This window comes from Lissotriton vulgaris, chromosome 2_1 (assembly GCF_964263255.1).
Source record: "Lissotriton vulgaris chromosome 2_1, aLisVul1.2, whole genome shotgun sequence".
Classification (NCBI taxonomy): Eukaryota; Metazoa; Chordata; class Amphibia; order Caudata; family Salamandridae; genus Lissotriton; species Lissotriton vulgaris.
Genome location: NC_141687.1, coordinates 971975108 through 971997114, shown reverse-complemented (window position 1 = coordinate 971997114; position 22007 = coordinate 971975108).

Below are 22007 nucleotides of genomic sequence, written 5' to 3'. Positions count from 1 at the left end.
GGAAAGAACAGAAAAAGAAACGCTATACTTAGGTAAACCAAAGAATCTGTGTGCATGAGCCTACCCCCAAACATAACAGCAAGAGACTGGTGTCTATGATGTTAACCCGAAAACGTGCGGGCACACTGGAACTCAATCAAAATGAAAAGCGTGAAACTAAGGTACCTTAAACTCCCGTGCTCATATGAAATGCCCCAAAAGAATCTGAAATAGTACCGATCTATGCTTACTCAGCAAAATGTTAAGAGCTGCTCGTCACGGTGTGCTTGCATGTGCACAGGCAGTATCTGCATTAGAAGGTGGATCTATAAATGAGAAGTGAAATGTGGGATCAGAGTCCCTAGTAACAAGTGTCTGTCTGGAAACTGACAAAACAAGTACACCGCTTACCCTCACTCTCCGGTGCTCACGCTAAGGTTCGACCTACGCCGTTCCAAACGGAATGCTAAAACAAAAATGAAGGAATGTTGAAAAAATGGGCAATTCAATATGCCTCAGTTCTAAATGTGGCGAGAAATCGTTCCTACGGCATACCTGGATGAACGCACGCCGACTTGGACGCGAAGTGAACTAGTTCCGTGTACGCCCATTAGGTCACATGGTGCGGAAATCGCGAGGTTATTTGTGCGAGAGAGTGACTAAAACTAAACAACTGACTCGGAACTGAAAATGTATGTAGGCCCTCCTGGCCCGACAACAACAGACACGGAAAGGGGCTGAAAACTCACTGTTTGGAAAACCGGCTGTAAAATACCCTAAACATATATGATGGACAACTGGAAGTAAAATAGAGAATATGTATTCGAGATATGATGGAAGACATGAGATAAAAACATGAGATAAAAAAGAAACCTGGCTACATCTAATTACCCAAACATGCAGGAGAATAATCACAGAGTGTATATGTAAAAAGTGCTGAGTAATAAAGCGTTTAAGACTGGAAAAAAAGAAATTGAACGGAAAATAAGCTTGAGAAAAGGAAGGAAAATGAAAATAAAATTAGAGATGAGTGTAAAGAATCCCGGCGTACTCCTGTACAATCTATGCAATACAATGGTATTAATCTAGAAAACACAACAATTCGTAATGTTCATTGAGACCTGCTGGAATTTCGGTACCTAAAGCTTTTATCCAGAAGGTTTCCCTGAAAGATGTAATGTAAAAATGCTAATGTGATTTTTTGAACCGTGTTTTTTCAAGTCAAAAAGCATGATCAATGAAATCCACTATGTAAACAGAGTGAATTAGTTCAAATAACACAAAATAAAAACAGAATACAAATACAAAGAAAAACATACATGTGTTTACATTCATAAAAGGCTATTGTCCTCACAGCTGTGCCATCAGTAGCTCAGGGTTTTCCTTGGGCTCATATTTACACTGCTTGATAATGTGCCTCTTCGATTTACCAGAACCAGCATACAGATCCGGGAAAATAAGCATTCTCTAATTCCGTGCCTGCAAGTTATGCTTCAAAGCAACTGCTTCGCAAAATATTGTGTCACAAAGGGCTGGGTGCTGAGGGTTGCAATAATGGTGCTGCCATCTTCAGTGTTTGAAGTGCTGGCTAGCTCATTAGGATCCTATACTCCTCCTTACTAATCGTGCCATGCCCCAGCCATCTGGTGTTTCCCTTCAAAAAATGATTTAATCACCTCTATCAATATCATGGTTAGTGGTATGGCATGGAACCCCAGAAGATGAACATTGACTGCCCCTGGTGTGTTTTCCAACACTTTCACCCTGCAAGCCTAGGCAGCAATATACACATTGCTTTGCCCCAAAAGTCAGTCTGCTCTTTCACTTCCACCTCCTTTTGGTTTAGCCTTCTTCTCAGGACCTGAGCTCGAGTACCATATGCCATTGTTCCTGCATCTATTAGTGAGATCCTCTCCCCATAGCTTCCAAGCGAGTCTCGTACACCACAGTAAGTTTACCACCATCTACAACTTGCATAATATCATCTCATAAGTCCCCACAATTTCCCGTTGTCCCTCTATCAAGTCTCCAGTAGCCACATTACCTCCACCTACATATAATACTCTCTTCTTTTGCTCATAATTAGATGTGAAAAAATCAGGGGGCATATTACCAAGCAATAGCGATAATTATCGCTATTGCTTGGTTAGAGAAAAAAATTTACCGCTGCGCTGTGGCGATTTTTACCACAAATAAACCTTGGTATTACCAAGGTTTATCGCAAATGCGATAAAAATCGCCGCAATGCATGAATATCGCTGAAAAGTCAGCGATATTCATGCATTACCGAGCTAATGCTCTTAGCCATGTTATCCACCTCCCATTGGATAACATGGCTAAGAACTGCTCAGGGCAGGTGTTAGCTTCCTGAGATATTCTTCAAAAGTTGGTAATAGGAGATAGCGATGTTAGCGACTGTTTTCAGTCGCTAACATCTTGGCACGCCCACTTTGCATGTCATTAGTGATAAATATCACTGACATGCAAAGTGGGGCCCAAGATGGTCGCTATCTCCTACTAGCTGTCGCTAACTGGTGTTAGCGACAGCTAGGTAATATGGAGATAATTTTATCTCCGCTTTCTTGGCTTTTAATGCCAAAAAAGCGGAGATAAACCCCCTTGATAATATGCCCCAAGATTACTACACATTTCCACTAATTTTCTCTAAGGAAACTTTTGATTTCTTTCATATAGTTCCCCACTGCAATCGCTATGTCAAGATTTGGCATTTCTGCCTAGCTATTCACATACAATGCAGAGATGTTCTTTGTTGCAGGTATATTAGCTCTCTGCACTACTCCTATATCGAGTCAAAACTGCCATTAGACAAAACTTCGATCTTTCTCTCCAGCAGGAACATTAATCACTAGTTATCTTGACATTTTTATTGCTGCCTGAAAGCTTGACCCACAAGGAACTTTGAAGCACGTGCTTTTATATCCTAAATCATTGCTAAACACAACGCCCCACCCGCACTGGTCTGGCCACCCTAAAGCCTAAAGTGCTGTAAAAATTTCTTGGACGGCAGGAATGAGCCATTCTTATTGTATATTGAGATATATAACGTCTTATATTGCGCTCCTTTCAAAATTCGACAGACAGCACCGGAAATCACCGGCTCAGATTAAGCACTCGCCCTCCACCTAAAAATCTTGGGTATGTGCACTGGTTGAGTGAAGTGCAGAAGGCATCAGGGGAATATTTCCCATCGTGAACCCTGTCAACCATCAAAAACATGTATCAAAGGGAAGGGAAAAGTCAGCGACTATTTTACCCATCTCATTTCTGTTAAGGATGCTAAGAAGAAAGCAAGTGCCCCCCCAAGTGCATTACCACCTTGTTATCCTAAGGGAACTTTTCAGAGAATACTTGGAAAAACGCTTTAAGGTAGCTTTCCATATGTATGGGTGTAACGTGCAGGTCAAAGATTGAAGAGGGGAGGGGATAACTCACCTTTTCATTCATATCCATGTAACACAATGAGCACTATTTACTGTATTTTTTGGTGAGTGCAACAGGAGCAGTTAACATTAGGTCAGTTTTAAATAAAATGGTCTCAATGTGAGCCTTTCTGAAATATGTGTGCTTTGCCCATTAGTGTAATTGGCCACTTATTTTATAAAAGTTAATAAAGCTCTGTGAAGTTTCACACTTCGGGTTCATAGACTTTTTAAATGTATTTTCATAAACATTAATATATTGGGGGGAAACAGTGCACAAATTAAAAAAAAATCTGATTTAGTGGTAGGAAAGAGGAATTAAGCATATTTCAGTTATATTTTACAAATGTTTAAAATCTTTATTACACATCATCCCTAAGATGCTACCACCAGCAGCTATGCTACACTAATTGCACAGCTCTTGTAGAGTGCATTGATGCCAGCCCTAACAGCAGCAAGGAATTATTATCAAGATTTCATCGGGCCTTGGCTCAAACAAGATCACCTCATCATAAGACCTTTGTAACAAGCTCTTCTTCTTCTGTAGCTAAATCACCTCCATATCCTGCAACTTCAACCATCAACTTGGCCTCGTCAACATAGCAAGTCAACTTCCCATTAACTTCCCATCACTGCTGATGACCTTATGGCCTGCCATCACCACAATTTAAAATGTTGTTGCCATGAAGTCCATCCACTTGGGAGCATCATCGGACTTTTCTCCCATCACACCTTCACCAAAGGTCTCATACCAATCACCAGAGAACTTACACCCATCCTCAGAACCTCTATTGAGACCCACCACCCCTACAATACCCAGCAAAGGTCTTAGGGACACTAAGTAATCAACACCTCACCGACCGTCTCAGCAACCACCGGCTGTTTGATGCCACACAGTCCAGAGTTCAGATTCAGGCCCAACCACAGTACAAAAACAGCACTTATTGCACACCACTAATGATATCCCCTTGATTCTTGACAAAGGAGACATGACAGCACTCATTCTCCTGGACCTCTCTGCAGCATTTAACATGGTCTCACTCCCCCATCCTCATTAGGTGCCTGCATGAGATTGGCATCCAAGACCCCGCTCTCTGCTGTATCTGCTCCTTCATAACAGATCGAAACCAAGCCGTCATCCCACTACACTTTATGCCTCGGGAGCCCATAAACTCATTTGCAGAGTGCCTCAAGGCTCATCGTTCAGCCCCACCCTCTTGATACATACATGATTTCTCTGGCCAACGTCATCTGCAAAATTCACTAACCTCTCCTAAACTGATGATGCACAACTCATACTCTTTCTCTTGGACAAGACCCCCAACACAAGAAATAAGTTCACCGTCTGTGTGACGGAAGTCAAGAACTGGATGAAAGTCAACTGTGTCAAGCTTAACACCAGCAAGAAAGAAGTTGTGGTCTTGGCCAAGAACACCTCACCATGATACTCCAACTGGTGGCTGGCCGAACTCAGACCAATAACCAGAAACCTTGGAATAATCATCAACAGCAAACTGAACATGGAGACACAAGTCAACACTGTTACTGCATCTTGCTTCAACACCCTGGAGATGCTGAGGAAGGAGTTCAAATATCTTCCAAGCACCATTTAAAAAACTGTCACTCATGCCATAGTCATCTACAAAACTGACTTTGGGAACAACCTCTCCTCCAGAATCACCAAACAACTTATTAGAAGACTATAAACAATACAGAACTTGGCAGCTAGACTAATCCTTAAACTCCCAACACAGAAATGCCATCGCACCGCATCTCAGGGAACTAGACTATCTCCCAATACATACATGCGCTCAATTCAAACTTCTCACACACACAGTCAGTCAGTCAATTTACTTTATTCAATACTAATAAGATCATAAAAGTACAGATGAATACAATTTAAGACATCAATCAATCAGTGCAGAATCAAACATTATGTACATGTCAGTAAAAAAGATAATAAAACAAAGTTATAAAAATCGCAATTAAAAAACAATTAATAATATCTGTTGAAAATTCTTTCGCTAGTATTATACAGCCACCTGATCTTCCATGATTGAGTTAAAAAAGATGCCACTGAGAAGCAAACCATAGGATTAGGCAGGGTTTGTAAACAGTACATTGCTACACGACATTGTTGAAAGTGAAATTTGTGCATCAGGGGCAGAATAAATCTATTGCGAGGTTCCCTGGAAAATTTGTAGAAGAAAAAAAAATGTAAATTTGATTGTGTACAGGTACCATGGCAGGGACAAAAGGGTAATTCATTTATAGAATAGATTCCTGCAGGGTGTGCCAACATACAAGGGAGATAATGCAATTGGAATCAGATTAAAAAGAGTTTATGGCATGAGTTTGTCACAGTAAATAAATATGACATTGTCCCTTCGTGAGCCTTCAGACCTTCGAGGTATAATTTTACCAATACCTTTGTACAATTTGTTTGCAGTCTGGCATCTGCCCTTTGTTTAAGAAAATGCTTCAAAATGCTCAAACAGCCCCTAGGGGTAACAAATAAGTGCTCTTAACCTAAGGATGTGAGAGTATATATGAAATCCATGGGATCCTATGGACATTTTCCGTGGATAGACAGTCTTGAATTCGTTTTTGAGTAATGTGAATAAACTCCCTTCTCCAAATGGAGTACCATAAGATAATTGGTGCTCAAGAGATTGTATTGGTCAAATATGGGACCTCCAGTTCTGTGTGAGCGATAAGGTTGGAGCAGCTTACGGGAGGCCCACTAGTTTTTTACAAAAGGTGTCCTCTATCACTTGGAGGTCAGACAGGTTGGTATAACCCCATATGCCTGACCCATAGGTTGCTACTGAAACTGATTTGGCTGCATAGACCCTTTTTACCAACAGGTTTCGCCTCCAAATGTTTGATAAATGAGTCGAGAGAAATGATTCTTCCCTCAAGTGATAACACCCTGATAGCGAGCATATGGAACCATGGTAGTTGCCTATCAAATGTTACACCTTGGTAAGAAAAGGTATCGGTGTAGGCTATTTTTTTTCGAGAAATATAAAAGCTCGGGGCCTTCATGTGCTTCCAGCCAGAGATTAGGATGAAAGACTTTGCCTCGTTAGATTTACGCCCTAACTTTTTCATGTAGGTTACATAGATGTTTATTAACTTTTGTAGAAACAGTCCTGTGCGGGCAATTAGCACTGCGTCGTCAGCACACAGGAGAATTGAGGTGCGAACGCTGTTAATTTTAGGGACGTCTGGTTTAGAGTCCGACCGGGGTGCCGCTACCACATTAGTGTAGATAGAGCAAAGAAATGAGGAGAGTATGCAACCAAACCGGACTCCTCTACGGATTGGAAATGCCCTGGTGCACTCCCCTTCTCACCCATTTCTGACGCAGGCTGTGGTGGATGAAAAAAGCTGCCTGATAAAAAGTATGATAGCCCTATCTATGCCCATTTCCTCCATTATCCTCCATAGGTGTTCATGTGTCACGCAGTCAAACGCTGCCAAGTATAACCTGCCAGATTTTGCTTGGGAATACTTGCCGATTAATAGACTTAGGTTGAGGCACTGATCTTGGGTACCCATTCCCTTTTTAAAACCATATTGGACGGGGAATAAAACCTTATTTTTGGCTGCCCATTTTTCTAAAGGATTCAATAGAACCCTACCCATGAGTTTGGCTGTTCTGTAAAAAAATTATATTGGCCTATCATTTTTGGCTTCGGATTGGTCTCCCTTCTTGTAGATTGGTATTAGAATTGATTTCTTCAATGAATCAGGTGGGCCGAATTTTGCGACTGCATTAAAAACATTTGTCAGCACAGGACCCCACAATTCTGGCTTGTTAGACCTGTCTGCTTCTGGGGATACTCTAACCATTAATATTTATTTTTGTCCCCCTTAGCCTCCCAGAGTTTCTATTTTTATTTTTACATATGTCCATCAGGATTTTTCAATGCTGTCAGGGGGCTAGGTGTTCCTTGGCGATGACGCCATTTTTCCCCCATAACCTGTGAGGCCTAGTCAGGCCCCTTGAAAATCTAGGGATCTCCAGAAACCTAAAATGGTGTCCACCAACTGCCATAACGGACACTACTGGAGGACAGGTCCATAGGCTAACATTAGGGAACTTTCTAGAATCCACTAGAGACTTCTGCAGGTCTCAGGCCACCCTATATAAGGACAGTGACCAGCAGCCATTTTGTGCTGACCCAAGAGTGGAGGAGTGAGGCAGTGGTGAGAGGAGGTGGACACACTGAGAGCAGCTAGTTTGTCTCTGAGGCTGACAGTTTCTTCAGAGGGTTGTTCCCCCTTCAGCCTCTGACCAATCCCTCCCCATACATCAATTATCAAGGAGAAAAGAAGCCTGCGTGTGAAGGGAGATCTCTCTTACCCTGAGCCCCAGTGAACCCTGTCAGGGAGCTCTTAAAAGAGGATTTCCCACATTTCCAACTCCACTTACCAGTGTGGGAGAACAGCTGCAAGCCCTGTGACGTGGCTGGAGTTCCTGGTCGTGCCCTGGTGAAGCTGTGGGTCTGAGAAGCCTTCGAAGACCCAAGGAGCGTGGGCGCTGCTTAAAAACCTCCTTCCTGTGAAGCCGGTGAGGGAAGTGTCTGCGGAGGAGCAGCGGCGCTGCTTCGATCGGCTGCGGGACCCCGGGGGCACCAGCCGCGTTAAACAAAGAAGAAAGCGCTTCCGCGCATGTCCTGGGCGTGAACGCTTCTGTGGAGGCAGGAGGGGCCTAGGGTCGGGCAGGCCCAGAAGAGCAGCGTCTCCGCGGAGAACAGCGTCCTTCCTGTGAGCGGTCGTGCAGAGGCGGGAGAAGAGCGAGCGCTTCCGCGCATGCCCGGCGGAGTAGTGCCGCCTGAGGAAAAGCCGGTCGCGTCAGCAGAGGAGCGCCGTGTCGGAGCTCCAGTCATCGATCCCCTCAGAGGTGGCAGAAGCGCCACAGCGGACGTCGCGGTAGGGAGCCCTGGGCCGGGAAAGCCTTCCCTGTCTTCCCCCATCAGCCCGACTGCTGCCAGGCTCCATCGAGCGAGGAGGACACAACCGCTGAAACACCTTCACACCCCCAAGTAAGCCGGGTAGAGAGGGAGCGGGAGGCGGCAGCGTCAATTGACTGAGAACCGGGACAGCGGGGCTAAGCCCCAGGAGATTAACTGTGTAGCACAAGGTCTGACTTAAGGAAGTGGGCTAGTGACCTGCCCAGCCCACGGCAAAAATAATTAAGAATTAACAGAGAGGAGAGAGGAGAAAGGTGTGCAGGGGACAACAGGGTTCCTGAAACAAAACCCTTATAGCCTATTGGTAACTGGGGGAGTAGATCCACTACCAGACAGGTGCAGCCTGAAAATTAACTAAGAGGGGAGCCTTGTTAATACGACTGTGTCTTCCTTTTAGCTACATAACTGGTGGGTCATGCTGTGAAGATCTACATCCATTAGAGGTCTGTGGAATTGAGCAGATACCTAAGTGCTGTGGGGTAATGTACTTGTTTATGAGTTGTTAAAAACCTATTGGAATATTAGACTGCACTTTTCTTTCTGTAATCATATAGTAGTGAAGTGTATTGTAACCTGAACAGCAACTGACCACAAATGTACCCTTGATTCTTATAATCTGACTGGGAAAAGTATTGAAGTGTGATCTGAGTTTCATGAACAAGGTGTAAAGTAATTGTGTATTATACCTGTCTAAAAGCATAACAAGAAAAGAGTCTTATTATTTTTATAAAAGGTAACGGTATTTTTCCAAACATTGGTGTTGTGTCTTTTATTTTAGTGGTTCATCACTGAGTTACTGTGAGTGAGACTTGTAAGCACTTAACCAACGCCTTGAGTTAGCTGTAGCCACTACTGTGCCAAGCTACCTTATGTAGACTTGGGTAAACTAGGTCCAACATGGCTGATCAATGAAGAAATTTATAGTGGTACAATCCGGTCCTGGTGCTTTGTTAATGGAGCACTGGGTAAGGGCCTCTCTGACAGTGTAATAAACAAAGATCAGTGGTGGTTCAATTAAAGGGATCATGTGTACGTTCTGCGATGCCACCCCCTCCGCATTAGGATCAAATATGCAAGAGAAATATACGACCCATAATTTCTCATCAACATAGCAATCCAGTGTAGGTGCTGAAGGTGGTTTAAAGAAGGGGGCGTTAATAGTACTCCAAAAATCCTTAGACTTTTTTTAGATCACCGCTAGGTGGAGTTTTTACCACGCTTCTTCCTTTAGGGTTTTAATTCTTTTCTTCCTGGCCTCATTATATTGGAAGCAAAGTGTTTCACTAGGGTTGTATCTCTCGGGATTGCCCCTAGGGCCTGATGTTCATGGTCCCCTAGGGACTTGGTTCATGATTGATCAAATCATCTAGGCCCTGATGTTTTGGTAACCGGATTTTTCCTGAATAGATGTGCCTGACCTCAGTCAGTATAGACTCAAATGCCAATGGTACTTGGGTTGAATTGAATGCAGATTCTAGGCACGTTAAAATGTCGCTCTCACTCTTTGTTATTATTTTTGGAACAAGGGATGATTTGTCTGCTAAAGTCCATTTTAGTGTTATCCCATTATTTTTTGTTATTGTGGGTTTTGATGTGCCTTATCTGTTCCTAATGAGTCCCTGCCCAGTTGAGTTTACCAGTGATCACAGCGTGAATGCTAGCATTTTAATAATTGATCTCACAACAAGTATTTTTAGGGCTTCCGCTATGATTATATAATCAATTGTGGTGCCCTCAGAGAGTATGCCAAACGTTTTTTGCAACATACCAGAGAAGATGTCAATCGGATTACCGATCTCTAAATTGTTGATCACTAGAAGTCTGTTCAGGGCTTACCGTACTAGTTATGATTAAAATGATATAGGGGATCACCTTCATCATCGTTAAAACCACATGCTGCTGAATTTGATAGTAGACAGCAATGTGCATTAAAATCACCCAGCCACAATATTTTTGGGGTGAGTTTTAAAGAACTGGGCAATTGTTAATATGTAGCTCCAATTAACTAAAACAGTAATGTCTTCATCTGGACTTTTTAAAAATAGTAAGTGATAAAGGGGGGAAACATTATAATATAAAACAACTTCAACCCAGATTATTTCGTAGTAAAGTTAAGATCCCTCCCCTAGCTCTGCCTGATCTTCAAGGATGGGCATCGGTATGTAATGAATGATAACTATCCAAGTTGGTCTGCTCGACCTCTCTTGTTTCCTGGAAACAAATCAGGTTGTACATGGTTACAATGTTTATCCAATCTGGGTTAAAAATGTTGCTACTCAGGCCGGCAATATTCCATGACATGAATGTTATTGGTTTGGACTGATTGTATGTTTCAATTGCAGGCATATGAGTTTCAGGAACCCGTATAGGGGTGTTTTGAACAGGCGTGGAGACACTCCTGTTCGGTTTGTGTCAACTGGTAACCCTCTTAGGCTGTTAGTACATTGAATCTATTATGTTTCGAAAGAGGGGCAGGAAACGGACTAAGACTGTGTTGGGGAGGATGAAACAAGAGGAGGGGAGGGGAGCTGGATCCAGTGCAGGGGATTGTCGACCTTGTAACCTCAATGTGCTAGGTTTGTAAAAACATCCAAATGGTAAGGCAGATATTTGTGTGGGCGGTGTTGGGCCAGTAGATAGCCACTGTAGTATGCGCTGAACCAATTGAGAAGAATTGAAATTAACCACCACACAATCGCCTTCAATACATTTCTCCAAGTCCCCCACCCAACCCACTCTTCTGTCCATTAACATATATGGTAACATCGCCTGCCTACCCCCAACAAATTGATTAAACCAGTAACTTGCTTTAGACATCAATTGTTCTGTTGTCTCCTTTGGGAATTATGTAGTCTCTGAACATTTGTTAAAATTATGACATAAGGGCAAGCTGCCGGGGGAAGTGCCAAATTGGTGTGATTAACTTTTTTGCCCCTTTTGGCCAGTCCAGTCCTTTGGTCTGGTCTTATATCAAGTCTTAGGGAGGGCAGGGTAGTGTCCTTAGATGTTCCTCGTTATGAGAAACCAGTATTATTGTCACTAGTTGGTTTCGGGACCATGGGATTGATATTTGGAGCGACAAATGGCAGCTGATTGCTGGGGGGTCTGATGAAATTCCCTCCAAGATCGTATTTCTACCAAGTATCGTTAAGTCCTGGTTGACTGGGCAGTTGATATGAGAGCCGGCGTTATCATGGTTGTGCTCTATCCCCAGAGATCGAACAGTTTATTTTTTTACCTCGATTTTGGACAGTCTATCAATGGTTGAAGTAAAATGGTAATTGAATGTTCTCTCTTTAAAATCAATTAGTCCATAAAAGATTAATGCAAAGCATTAGATTCTTGGGGTGTAACAGTTTTTTCTTTTGTTGACCTACCCCCACCTTTCTTCTTCTTGGGGAGGGGTTCTGATGGGCAATGAGGGGGAGGGTAAGTCATTGGGTATACGGGGGATCAGACGTTTGGACCGAGTAGTAGTAGGCTCTGGGTTTGTAAGTAGGGGATCTATCATTGACGTGGTATGGTCCTCCTTATTTAGAAACTCAGTCCCAACAACAAGCACACACTTTCCCCCCGCAGATAGCCTTTGTTCGACAGATTACATCTCCTCATCCATTGCGTCAGTAGCTCTTGAAAGAAAGGAGTCTAAAGTGTTCGTAGGCTCACCTCCATTAGTTGTAGTTATCGTTTTCCGTTACCCCATCTTATTGATCAGACCCGGACCTCATATGCCACTACGCAGTACACGTTAGTGTGGAAGCCCAGTCCGGCCTCTTCCAGTCCCTAACGGGCGCAGATAGACCCACCCTCGGCCGGGGCTTCGCCCGGGCGAGTCCCCAAACGAAAGTGCTGGTGTGCTGTACAAGAAAGGAGCTCAGAGTTGCTATATGTGCCTCCTGGCACAAAGACAAGCGTGTAGGCAGGTCCTGCCTCTATACCCCCTGGGGAATGGAGTCCCCAAACAAAAGTGCTGGTGTGCTGTGCAAGGAAGGGCTCTAGCACTGTGGGAGCCCGGAGCCGCCATAGGCACCTACTGGCGGGAAGACAAGCGCATAGGGTTCTCCTGCTGCAATGCCCCCTGGGGTATGGAGTCCCCAAACCAAAGTGATGTTGTGCTCTGCAAGGAAGGGCTTAACAGTCCTTGGTGTGCAGGTGAATAAAGCACTGAACTTATTCTCTGCTGCAAAGGCGACGTAGGAGGCAGCCAAAGGTTCATGAAGAAGAGCTCACTCCGGCCGCAAGCCACACCCAATCCTGGATGGGACACTTCTGTGGACCAGTGGCTCAAGCTTCCTGTAGCTGGACCTAAACCAGCTACCTTGCAATCCCACACTCCGACTGCCACCACTTACCTTTGCCTCTCCCACTAACCCTATACCTCAATGGCGTGTTGCTGGCTGGTGCTCCTGATTTCTTGGGCGTGGCTGTGATGCAGTAGGTAAGCCCCACATCCGATTCCTTGCCCTGCCCCGCTGTGTACCTGAGCGCCACAAGGACTCACCTGCCCATACAGGAACCAACGTCTGCTCTGATTGCTTTGGTGGAGTTTGTTTTTGGTGCAGAGATGAGGCAGGCAAGAAGCGGCGGGCACACACTGGGTGTCCAGCCAGGACAAACACATCCCCTTCAGCAGGCCAGTGGCTCACTTTCCCTCTCGTGGACGCAGGGGGGCTAGCACTGGTTCCAAAGGTATCTGGGTGCTGGGCCAAGCATCTCCCCTGCGTCGGCTCCTTTGTTCGTGCGGCCACGGCCCGCTGTGCTGCTGAGCCACACCCACCGCTCGTCACTGCATGTTATGTCCTAAATGCATCGCGATATTACCTCTCACACACACAGTCAGGGCACTGAACAACTCAGGTCCATGTACCTGAACAGTCGCATATACTTCCACTAACCACCCAGACACCTCTGCTCCACAGGACTCCTTCTCAGACGAATCCCTTGCATGCACAGAACCAGATCAGGAGGACAGTTGTTCTCTTAAATATCTCTTAAAGCATGAAATGGCCTCCCACTCCACATCAGAGTCTCATACACTCTTCTTGAATTCCACAAGAAACTGAAGACCTGGCTTTTCAATTAATTAACCACCACAGACAAGACTAGGGACACTCTTGTGGATGAGAGTGTGCTTTACAATTACATAACATAGAATATTTGACAGCACGTTTTCCTACATAAATGGTCAAGAAGGAATTGCTTTGCCCGGGTTGTAATTGGAAAGAAAGTTAAAAGATTTCAACTTTGCAAAGTGTAAAGATCATGAATTTCACCCAATTTTCTTGAGGAAATAATATGTGCCCAGAAATTGTTAATATCAGGGGTGTTTGGATTCACGTTGTCAAAAACATAGCAACGTGTGAAAGGGGAAGCTGAAGTTTGAAGGAAATGTCATTTGGGGCACTGCAGGAAAAGGTTCTGGTTCACAACTGGGAGCAGCTCAGCACCCAATGCCAGCATATTAAGGAGAATTGTGGAAGTTGATCCAATGCAGGGCCAACCCTCTCCCCATTAATTATCTAATAGGTCTTTCTTGTTGACTGAGAGATTGAGGGAGTGGGCATTAATCAAACAATTTCACTTTACAGTGTAAACCAATTGGCTACATATTAAGGACCAGGAATCAATTAATAAAGTTAAAGTTATTTTTACAAGTTTTCAGTCAAGTTAAGGTAAATGAATCTGAAAACCATACTGTAATGATACAGACTCAAAACACAATAACTCAATCTTCAGAAGAAGTTCAGGCATTGTAGTATAAAACTAACAAATAGTTCAGTCACAGAAAAAAAGAAGATGAGAGGAAGGACTTGGTGCTCAGAGAAGAGTCTCTGATCTTCTAGTCTAAAGATGAGTATGGTCTAAAGTCATCTAATCAACCAGCAAAGCCCCAGGAATCGACAGGATCGCAGAAGTTGGGAGAAATGTTGAAAATAAGGAAATTTGGGAAGGTGTCAGCATTGCAGAAACTCAGTCAAGACTCTTGTACGCACAGGGGTATAAGTGTTAGTCTATGCCACACTCAGCAAAGAGTCAAAAAGAGGTAAGCACAGAGGTCTCTCAAAAGGAAAGTGCTCTGAGATTAGACAGTGTAAACACCAGTTATTACAAGAGTATCGAAAGGAACACTCCTTTGCTCACGTCATCAGGGGCTCCATTGTCCTGTCCATTCTCATGTTGTGAGATGCAACATTAGCAGATTCTTCCAGGCCAAACCTGTGAACGATACTGTCATTGGATACCTATGACTCCTCGCAAATCAATATCAATTGTCACTCTGGCTCTCCATGTTCTTTGTCGAGGTCAACTTCTCACACCCTCTTTCTATCACTAATGCAGTGTTACATCTGGAACATCCTAATCTTAGCTCCACCTTTACATGTCACAAATACACAATACACATGTGCACTTAGCACTACATGTTTAGTCTGCCCTAACGTTATTAATGTAATGTGATGCCTTTTGACATATTCCTGAAGTGCATTCACTCCAGAATCAGAGAAGTTTATACACAGTGTGCCGTAACAGGACTAAAATGAATTCTAGTCTTGGAAATGTGCTAGAAATCATCCTTACACTGTTAACATGTATTTACTTAAGAAACAAAAAGGATTTATGTAATGTGTGCAATAATGTTTTATGTTTGCATTATTAATGTAGTTCTTAGTCATATTTAGAAAGGTATACTCAAAATTATTTTGCCTTCATGATATTATTTAACATAAATCTAATGCACTGACACTTTTATTTATTTGTGGTTAAATGTGCACACGTATATTGAATGTTCACCTTTGATTTAATACGCAAATTGTTTCAGGACTAGGCCCATATTTCTTTCTGCTTTCAATACTGTTTTGCATTTTCTGCTTGCATGTCTTTTCCTTGCAGGTAGATTCACATGGTTAGTTAGTTAAGAATATATATAGCACTGTTCTAGTGATAGAGCGAGAGCCTGAGAAAAGGACCTTCACAAGCAAGTTCAAGTTCAGGAATTTGTATAGCGCACTACTCACCCAGAGGGTCTCAAGGCGCTTGGGGAAGGGGGTGCATTATTTATTGAATAGCCAAGTTTTAAGTTCCTTCCTGAAGGAAATGTGGTTCTGGGTGAGGCGGAGGTGAGTGGGGAGAGAATTCCAGGTTTTGGCTGCCAAGTAGGAGAAGGATCTTCCTCCCATGGTGGATCTTTGGATGCGTGGAACTGCAGCGAGGGCTTGATAGGAGGATCTTAGTTGGCGGGTCGGTGTGTAGAAGGACAGTCGTGTGTTGAGGCATTCGGGTCCTAGATTGTAGAGGGCCTTGTGTGCGTGGGTGAGGAGACGGAACGTTATTTTCATGTTGACAGGAAGACAGTGGAGGTCTTTCAGGTGACCGGTAATGTGAGCTTGGCGCGGGATGTCCAAGATGAGTCTGGCTGATGCGTTTTGGATGCGTTGGAGTTTTTTCTGTAATTTGGAAGTGGTTCCGGCGTAGAGGGTGTTTCCATAGTCCAGTCGGCTAGTGACCAGAGCGTGGGTGACAGTCTTTCTTGTTTCGGTGGGGATCCAACAAAAGATTTTTTTGAGCATACGAAGTACGTAAAGTAAGAGGATGAGACGGCGTTGACTTGTCTGGACTTCGAGAGGGAGGAGTCTAGGATGAAGCCCAGGTTACGTGCGTGGTCTGTGGGTATGGGTGCCGTGCCCAGGGCCGATGGCCACCATGAGTTGTCCCAGGCAGAGGGGGATGATCCTAGGATGAGGACTTCCATTTTGTCTGAGTTAAGTTTTAGGCGGCTGTTTTTCATCCATTCGGCTACTTCTTTCATGCCTTCATGAAGATTGATTTTGGCGGTGTTAGGGTCTTTGGTAAGGGAAAGGATCAGTTGGGTGTCGTCAGCGTAGGAGATGATGTTGAGGTTGTGTTGTCGCGCGATGGAAGCGAGGGGACTCATGTAAACGTTGTAATGGGTGGGACTGAGTGATGATCCTTGTGGTACTCCGCAGATGACTTCGGTGGCCTCTGATTTGAATGGGGGTAGTCGGACTCTCTGGGTCCTCCCGGCGAGGGACAAGATGATCCAATCTAAGGCTTTTCCTTGTATGCCGATGTTGCTGAGGCGTTGTATGAGGGTGCTATGACAGACCGTGTCGAAGGCGGCGGAGAGGTCAAGTAGGATGAGGGCAACTGTTTCTCCGTGGTCCAGTAGTGTTCGGATGTCGTCTGTCGCTGCAATAAGGGCGGTTTCGGTGCTGTGTTTGGCTCGAAAGCCGGACTGTGAGGAGTCGAGGGAGTTGTTGGACTCAAGGAAGGCGGAGAGCTGTCTATTGATGGCTTTCTCAATGACTTTGGCAGGGAATGGGAGGAGGGAGATGGGGCGGTAGTTCTTGAGTTCAGAGGGGTCCGCTGTGGGTTTCTTCAAGAGTGCGCTGAGTTCGGCGTGTTTCCAGCTTTCTGGGAAGGTAGCGGAGTTGAGGGAGCAGTTGATGATATCACGGAGATGGGGTGCGATGATGGAGTCTGCTTTGTTGAAGATGTGGTGGGGACAGGGGTCGGTTGGCGAGCTTGAATGGATGGAGTTCATTAGGCAGATGGTGTCTTCAGTGGTGATTGGGTTCCCGGCGTTGAGGATGTTAGGGGGCAGTTTAGGTTCGGAGGTGGGTGGAGTGGACTGTTCTTTGGAAGTGTTATCAAAGCTGTTATGTATGTCGGCGATTTTTTTATAGAAGAAAGAGGATAAGGAGTCGCAGAGTTCTTGGGAGGGAGTGATGTCGTTTGAGGCTGTGGTGGGGTTGGTAAATTCTTTGACAATGTTGAATAGTTCCTTGCTGTTTTGGGCGTTGTTGTCGAGTCGATCCTTGAATGCTGACTTCTTGGTGGATCGGATCAGTTGGTGGTGTTTGCGGGTGGCTGTCTTGAGGGTGGTCAGGTTGTCAGTGGTTGGGTTTTTTCTCCATGTTTTCTCGAGAGTACGGCATAGTTTCTTGGATTTCTTAAGGTCTTCGTTGAACCAGGGGGCTTTTTTGCTGCCCTGTTTGGTTTGGTGGTTTTTCAAGGGTGCTAGTTCGTCAGCGCTGTGTGTGATCCATTGTTTGAGTTTGGTGGCAGCTTGGTTTGGGTCCGATGGAAGGGCGGGAGGGTTTTGATTGAGCGATGTGAGGAGTTGGTCGGTGGTGATTTTGTTCCAGTTTCTTCGCGGAATAGGTTTTGGGGGGTTGTGGGTCGAGGTAGTTTTGTAGCTGTGGTCAGTCCAATGGAGAGCTGTGGTGTGATCGAAGGAGATGTGCTTGCTGGAGGTGAAGATTGGGTCGAGCGTATGTCCGGCTAAATGGGTGGGGGTGTCAACAAGTTGCTTGAGACCAAGATTGGCCAGGTTGTCCAGAAGGGTGGTGGTGTTGCTGTCGTTTTTCTTTTCCAGGTGGAAGTTGAGGTCTCCCAGTAGAATGTAGTTCTCGGAGGCGAGGGCATGTGGGCTGATGAAGTCAGTGATGTCTTCGCTGAATTGTTTACCGGTTCCTGGTGGTCTGTAGATGAGGGTGCCTCTAAGTGTGGTCCTGTGGTCGGTGTGGATTTGAAAGTGGAGGTGTTCGGCGGTTGTAAGGTTATCGTCGAGGCTGGTCGTGATTCTGATGGTGCTCTTATGGACGATGGCGATGCCTCCTCCTGTTTGGTTGTTGCGGTCTTTTTGGTCGATCTTGTAGCCGTCTGGGATGGCTATGGCGATGTCGGGTGCTGAAGAGGCGTTCATCCAGGTTTCTGTAAGGAAGGCGACGTCTGGTGAAGCAGTGTCGAGTAGGTCCCAGAGTTCTGTGGTGTGTCTGTGGATCGAGCGGGTGTTAAGCAGGATGCACTTCAGGTGGTTAGGGTCGGGTCTGTGTGTGGGGTTAGTGGATTTGGTGGGGGTCTTGGTGCAGGCGAACTTGCAGGAGTGGCAGGCGAATGGGCCGTGGGTATGTCCTGGGGAAGCCTCGTAGCATTGTGATGTGTGTCCGGGGTTAAGGACTAGGAGGGTGGCTGTGTCGTACGTTATGCGGGATGAGTGCGCTTTGCGCGGGCCAGGGGGTCTGGCGCTGGGCGCGGTCCAGGCGCGGACGGGCATAGACGGGCTTACCTTTGGCGCACCTTTGGCGCGCATGGGGCGCGACCGCTGCGTGTAAACCCTGTGCGAGGAGGCATCTGTCATATGTGGTTAGTGGGAGGGGCGAGGGAGGATGAGCTGGGAGGCGGGGAGCGGGGCGGAGAGCCGGGCTGGGGGTCACCACAACAACAACAAGATGGCTGCAAGCCAAAAGGCAACCGGGACGAGCTAGGGGCACAGGTCAAGTAATGGTGGTCAAAAAACACCAGTGGGATCGGCGTAATCAGGCACGGTTTTGTAAGCAGGCACAGGCAGCAATGTGAAATACTTAAATCACCAAAGAGCAGTTTAGCGGCACAGCGGGGCAAATAAAACGAATGCAAAGGCAGCAGTGTCCAATTGATTAACAGACAAGGCACAGGCAGCAATGTTAAATAATTAAGTAGCCAAAGAGCAGTCTAGCGGCATGGCGGGGCAAATATATCGAAAGTAGAGGCAGTAATGTCCAAATGATTAATAAGCAAGGCACAGGCACAAGCAGTGCGAGCAGCGCTACGATACCAGGATAGGATTGGCAGCAACGAGGGGAGCGACCTCCTTCGAGGATCTCAGGACGGTCACAACGCTTCGTGCGATGGAACGGGCTGAATGCTTACAGTGGGAGGGAGGATGAGCTGGGAGGCCGGGAGCGGGGCGGAGAGCCGGGCTGGGGGTCACCATAACAACTACAAGATGGCTGCAAGCCAAAAGGTGACCAGGACGAGCTAGGGGCACAGGTCAAGTAATGGCGGTCAAAAAACACCAGTGGGATCAGCGTAATCAGGCACGGTTTTGTAAGCAGGCACAGGCAGCAATGTGAAATACTTAAATCACCAAAGAACAGTCTAGCGGCACAGCGGGGCAAATAAAACGAATGCAGAGGTAGCAGTGTCCAATGGATTAACAGACAAGGCACAGGCAGCAATGTTAAATAATTAAGTAGCCAAAGAGCAGTCTAGCGGCACGGCGGGGCAAATATATCGAATGTAGAGGCAGTAATGTCCAAATGATTAATAAGCAAGGCACAGGCACAAGCAGTGCGAGCAGTGCTACGATACCAGGATAGGATTGGCAGCAACGAGGGGAGCAACCTCCTTCGAGGATCTCAGGACGGTCACAGCGCTTCGTGCGATGGAACGGGCTGAATGCTTACAGTGGGAGGGAGGATGAGCTGGGAGGCGGGGAGCGGGGCGAAAGCCGGGCTGGGGGTCACCACAACAACAACAAGATGGCTGCAAGCCAAAAGGCGACCGGGACGAGCTAGGGGCACAGGTCAAGTAATGGCGGTCAAAAAACACCAGTGGGATCGGCGTAATCAGGCACGGTTTTGTAAGCAGGCACAGGCAGCAATGTGAAATACTTAAATCACCAAAGAGCAGTCTAGCGGCACAGCGGGGCAAATAAAACGAATGCAGAGGCAGCAGTGTCCAATTGATTAACAGACAAGGCACAGGCAGCAATGTTAAATAATTAAGTAGCCAAAGAGCAGTCTAGCGGCGGGGCAAATATATCGAATGTAGAGGCAGTAATGTCCAAATGATTAGTAAGCAAGGCACAGGCACAAGCAGTGAGAGCAGCGCTACGATACCAGGATAGGATTGGCAGCAACGAGGGGAGCGACCTCCTTCAAGGATCTCAGGACGGAGATCAACAGAGCATCAACTGAAAGTTTCCATTTAGTAATATTGCGAGAAATCACAGATAATCAAGGAAGATACCTTTCCCATAATTGGCCTGTGTTTCAGATTACAATGCGAGAATGGAAAAGACAATTAAGCCGCCGATGATGTGGACAAAGGGGGATATTTTGGAGATTGTGATGGAAATAACTGGTGTTCACACTGTCTGATATCAGGACACTATCCTTTGGTCTTTGAGAGGTGCAGACCTCTATGTTTGCTCCCTTTGACTCTTTGCTGAGTGTGGTTTATGCACTTATTCCCTGATCCCAAGAAGACTCTTGGCCAGGCATTTAAAATGCTGACACCTTCCCTTTTCTTCACGCATACCCCGCGTTTTCCAATTTTTCTGCATTTCCCTGATTTTTCAGATCCTATAGGTTCTAAAACATTCTTCTTGGTTTGGACCTTCATTTAGGTGATCGTAGACTCTACTCATGTATAGGAGAGAGATCCAGAAATTCTTCACTGAGCAGCAAATCCTGCTATTGGTCTTTTGAACTGCTGTGACTGAAAGTCTTTAGGAGGTTGGGGTATCCAATTGTTTTTGTGTATGTTTACAGCATGGTATTGAAATTTGTTTACTTTAACCTGACTGCTAACTTGTAATAAACTGTTTTAACTAAAGTCACAGATTCCTGGTCTGTATTGTGTAGCCAAATGGGTTGCACTGTTTATTAAAATTGATTGATTAAATGCTAAATCCTTTACCTCTCAGTCAGCGCAAATGGCCCACCAGATGGCAATGGTAAGAGGGGTGACCCTTTGCTGGATCACATCTAGTCTCAAACTTACAAACCATGCGAATGTACTTGCAAGGATAAGGCACGAAGCAGAAAACGGAAAACAGCAACTCACATAGAAATAAATTACAGGCATAGTCATGGTAGCTTAATGAAGTTAATCAATGGTGCACAATTAATATGTTCATGCACATACAACTGCTGATGAATAGAGACAATCAGTACATTGGATTCATGTTACACTTTGGATGTAGGTGAAATAACTTTGGTACTCCTGTATAAATGCGAGTAGGAACTATATTACAAATGCAAATATGAAAGCATTAGTGCACACATTAACTAAATCTTTCTCGTTTTCCTAAGTGATCAGATATTACTAGTGCATGGATGGTTTTATTACCCATCTAAAGAATAACTGTCATTTAATAAGGTTAAGGCACACAGTGTATATACATTTCTAATTCTACATTAAATGCACTTCAGTATTACATTTGAGTGCAACATTTTACATTAATAACGTTAGGGCACATAGAGTACATGTGCTAGGTGCAAATATATATTACATATTTGTGATGTGTAAGGATGGAGCCAAAATTACACCGCTCCAAAGTCTTCTGGGAGGTGGGAAATGGACTGGCTGCAGCTCCAGTACTAACTTTTGGAAATCATGGCTTCTAGGGTGAGACTTCCCGCAGATGAAGAATTGAAGGTTGTTCTTTGTCAGAATATGTTGTGCAAAAGCACCGACCTGCTAAAATATTTCATCATAAGTCCCCATTTCTCCTTTTATCAAAATTAATACAGATTAATTCTTTCTCACTGCTCACTCTCTTACATTTCCAAAACACGCAATTATGTAATTATCTACATTAATCCTTTTTGAGTTCCTTCCCCTTCCTTTGTTCCAAGACACCCACATCAAAATCAGAGGTGGCTGAAAGCAACTGCTTCCTTTTCATGAAAATGTAATAAAATATGTTTCCAATTGTTCTGCTTTTTGGTGGGAGGACTTGCAGGAGCACAGAAGTGGCTAATGTTTACCCATGTTTCTCTCGGGAGGAGATGTTCCTGTTTCCCGTCTATCACACGTA